The following is a 4,679-nucleotide window of genomic DNA, read 5'->3' as shown; positions in this document are numbered from 1 at the left end:
TGGGAGGGGGGCCGGCCCCCCTTTCCTTCTTTCCTCCCCCCTCTTCCTTCCCTCTCCTACTCCTAATAGGAAAGGGGGGCCAAACCTACTTGGAGTAGGTTTGCCCCCCCTAGGGCGCGCCTCCCCTCTTGGCCGGCCCCCTCCTCCCTCCCTCCTTTATATACGGGGGCGGGGGGCACCCTATAGACACACAAGTTGATCATCGTGATCGTTCCTTAGCCGTGTGCGGTGCCCCCCTCCACGACATTACACCTCGGTCATATTGTAGCGGTGCTTAGGCGAAGCCCTGCGACAGTTGAACATCAAGATCGTCACCACGCCGTCGTGCTGACGGAACTCCTCCCTGTACCTCTGCTGGATCGGAGTTCGGGGTGCGTCATCGAGCTGTACGTGTGTCAAGAACTCGGAGGTGCCGGAGTAACGGTGCTTGGATCGGTTGGACCGGGAAGACGTACGACTACTTCCTCTACGTTGCGTCAACGCTTCTGCTTCGGTCTACGAGGGTACGTAGACAACACTCTCCCCTCTCGTTGCTATGCATCACCATGATCTTGCGTGTGCGTAGGAAAACTGTTGAAATTACTACGTTCCCCAACACTTGCTCCACTGAGCAAGGCGGAGCGCCCTTTTTTTGAGCGTATGGTGGAGGACCTGGTACGGTTCAGAATGACTCACCCGCTCCGCCCAAGCATCAAGAACGACCTCGTGAAATCCGGGCAAAGATACCAAGAAATTCTCAAATCTGAATGTACGCGGGCGCCTAGGGCCCTTGTCATCGGCGAGCAACAGAGGGCAATGGTCAGAGAGGGAAGATGACAGGGCATGTAGCAAGTGATTGTTGTGAGTGGTGTCCCACTCGGCATTATAGAAGAAGGAATCAAGCTTGCACAAGGTGGGATTGGCGCGTTCGTTGCTCCAAGTGAAGCGTCTGTTCTGGAGGTGGATTTCCTTGAGTTCACAGGAATGAAGCGTCGAGCGGAAGCGGTTAATTCTACTCGTGTTGACGTTCCTCTTGTTCTTATCCCTGGCTCGGTGAATTTGGTTAAAGTCCCCGGCAACCAACCAAGCCACATCCGTAGGTGGTTTGTGGTTGAGCAACTCCGCAAAAAAAGCGTCTTTGCACGAGGAATCAGTGGGGCCATAGACCGAAGTGAGCTTGAAGCAGGAGCCAGAAGCACGTATACAGAACGTGGCAGAAATACAGTATGCAGATGTGACAAAGTCAGAAGCATCAAGTAGATTCTCATCCCATAGCAATAGGATACCGCCCCTAGTTCCGTTCGCCGGACGCTGGGCAAAGCCACCCAGTCTGTTTCCCCCAAGTGACGCAACGATGAATTTGTCGACAACATTCAACTTAGTCTCCTGAAGACAGACAAGCTGGCAGGAGGAGTCGGCAAGCGTTGCTTTAACAGTAGCTCTTCGGTCTGGGCAATTAAGCCCCCGCACATTCCAGCTAATTGTGTTTATCGGTTGTACTGTCATTGGAAAGTAAGGTGGCCCTGGAGGTTTGGATGAAGCCCATGATGGGGGCGCACACAAGCATGAACAAGATGGAAGCATGGACTAGCACAAGACCAAATGGACGAAGGGCCGCCACTAAAAACCACGTACAGAGTTGCACTAACATGAGCTATTGCCCTTGAACTAGTACAAACCACGTACAGAGTTGTAGTTCTTCCACAAATAGAGCTATTGCCCTTGAACTGGAACATACCCTTACAAAACAACAGATGTTGCACTAACATGAGGAACAACGCACCCAGCAGCAGCTACTACATGATCTAAACCTCAGGCATTCACATCCAGCGAGTCCGCGGCAACATCTGCTCCCACAGCGTCGAGGACCCCCGCTCCACCATGCTCGATCAGAGCATCTTCCACCGCTGTAACAGCCCCATTGTCTAGCTCAAAGAACTCTCTCATGGCCACAATTACATCAGGAGGAAGCTGCTCTTTGAACTTTACAGCGAAGGCATCCAGGGTGGCAGTGGTGACGTCCTGCCCGTTCTTGATGATGCCCATCAGGAGGAAGTTTTTTCAATATTGAAACTTCAGAGCATCATATCCTGTATTACTCCCACCCTGCTTTGCTCTTCAGAAAGTTGCTTGGCTGGCTATTACCAGTGTGAAAATGGGCTGTTGGATAGGGACAATCTCTTTAACTTGCAGCTGGAGCTACAATATTTTCTAGATAAGACTTAGCCAATGAGCTGTTGGATAGGGACAACCTCTTTAACTTGCAGCTGGAGCTACAATATTTTCTTGATTAGGCTTAGTCAACACGTGAAGTACATTGATCCTGCTTAGTATGTTATTTTATCATATATGTGATTTGTTTGTCAATTTACTTCCAGTGAACTTGCAAGTTGCATGTTTATACGCTGCATTCCTAATCTACTAGTACTCTACTACTGATTGTGCAAGTGTTTCTGCCTGATGGAAGTCCGCTTATTGGGACAGTCTGGTCATCGAGAAGATGCATACGGCAGCAAAGCACCAAATGCTAGTGTCCTGTTTCCAGGGGGGAAAACTTTTAGTAGTATGATGATTTCTTCTTAAGTGGTCATCACCTGCATACTGAATTCAGTATCCAGTGATATAATGACACCGTCAGCATATGACCTTATCTGTTTATGCTCGGCACAGTATTTGACCAAAAAAGGCATTAGTAGTTCAGTACATAAACAAGATTTACAAAGCATATCAATATGTATTTCATTATGATATATGTTACAGCAAAGAAACAGCTTAATCCATGGCCTCAGCTTAGCAACAGTTATTACTTGTCAAATACAGAAGAAGGAACAATTTATTTGTGACAAAGAGCACACTCATGTAGAGTATATAACACAATTACTTGAGCTGAAAAGCAAAAAAAAATGCGGAACTAAACATAATAAGTGAGACATCTAAAGCTACCCTTGATGTTCCTGCTGACCATCAGCCCCATGCCATGCCCAGACAAATGTCCTTCAGTGCTGGCCGGATGCCCTCCTCCAATAACTTCTGGTACTCCAGTGAATCACCGCTTGTTTGTTTCATCTCAATGAGATGGTACGAGGGGCTGATCTCAAAGATCTCCGAGTCAAACTGAAGAACACCATTCCTGCCTTCCTTCCTCACTTGCATCTTGACGACACCATTATCCTTCTTCCTCACCCTGAGATTCAGGGTCTTTGCGACGGCTTCCAGCTTTGAGACAATGGCTGAGGCAGGCTGTTCTGAAGTGAACCTTGCTTCCTTTTTGCTCTCCTTCTCGACGAATAGGCCGGAGAGGTCAAACCCTGTGGAGAAAGAGATGATTTCAAAGGCATTTAAATTTGTCACCGCCAAGGGCTTCGCATCTTCATGGCTGTTCTTCCTGCGCTTCACACCAAGTGTTGGAGCAGCATCACTTGGCAGTCTCTCCTTCGCTGTAAGGTTCTCCCCGGGACCTTTCCGGAACCAGGTTGACTCCTTTATCTTCTGGATCGATATCCTCTTGTTCGGATCAGGGTCCATGATCTTGTACAACAGCTTCTGAAGTTTTTGGGAAACCCAACCGGGGCACCTGAAATCGCCTTTCTCAATCTTCCGGTACATCTCTATCAAGTTCTGACCTTGGAAAGGGAGGTAACCAGCAACAAGAACAAACAGGATGACACCGCAAGACCAGATATCTGATTTTGCACCATCATAGCCTCCCTTGCTGATCACCTCTGGAGCCACATATGCAGGCGATCCACAGGTGGTGTGGAGCAAGCCATCTTGCCTCTTCGATTCTGAAAGTGCACTCAGCCCAAAATCAGAAACCTTCAGGTTTTCATTCCCATCAAGGAGTAGGTTCTCAGGCTTCAAGTCCCGGTGATACACGCCTCGGCTGTGGCAGTAATCCACTGCACTGATGAGCTGCTGGAAATACTTGTGTGCAGCACCCTCGGTGAGCTTGCCAGCCTTGGAAACCTTGTCAAAGAGCTCACCGCCTTTCATGTACTCCATGACGAAGTAGATCTTGCTTCGTGTCGCCATGACCTCATGGAGCTGAACAATGCTTTTGTGCGTTACCAACCGCATGGTTGTGATCTCACGCCTGACCTGCTCCGCGAGCCCAACCTTGAGCACCTTCTCCTTGTCCAAAATCTTTATGGCGACACCTCGGTTTGACTCCAGGTTCTTGGCGTAGTGCACCTTGCCAAATGCTCCTTTCCCTAACAATCTCCCCAGCTCATACCTCCCCATGACGATCTTCCCACTGTTCTCCATGCCTTCAAGAGTATAAATCAGTATTCTTGTGGCTACCACTTAAATATGCTACGACACTTCAGCCAGCCTCCCCGAAGTCATGATCCAGCACTCTGGTGGATTCGTCATAGCGGAGTCTGAATGGCGTGGAGTTGATGCAGGCAAGGTGGCTGCTCACATCAAGAGGTGACCAAATGGGCCCACGCAGAGTGGTGATGTTCTTGGTCTCGCAGAAGAAATCTCTCCTATGCAAGCACATCTTTCAGCATTCCTTGAGACTTTGATTTCTTGTTTTTAATGAATTCCCTGAAAAACAAGTAACCTTCAGATTTGGCAGACACAGATTTAATAATACGTAGTAATAAGGATAAGTACTACTTTCGATCCGGTTTTCCTTATAAACTGGATCAAACACTTGGCATTTTGGCCACTTTGAGCAATATATTCAGGTGGGG

General features: G+C 48.5%; 1 pseudogene; it reads right to left on the bottom strand.

The window, feature by feature from the left end:
* Positions 1 to 2,714: 2,714 nt before the first annotated feature.
* The window catches only part of LOC119308479, a 3,055-nt pseudogene continuing 1,090 nt past the window's right edge, over positions 2,715 to 4,679 (bottom strand).

This window comes from Triticum dicoccoides, chromosome 5B, assembly GCF_002162155.2.
Source record: "Triticum dicoccoides isolate Atlit2015 ecotype Zavitan chromosome 5B, WEW_v2.0, whole genome shotgun sequence".
Lineage (NCBI taxonomy): Eukaryota > Viridiplantae > Streptophyta > Magnoliopsida > Poales > Poaceae > Triticum > Triticum dicoccoides.
This window is presented reverse-complemented; position numbering and strand designations above follow the sequence as displayed.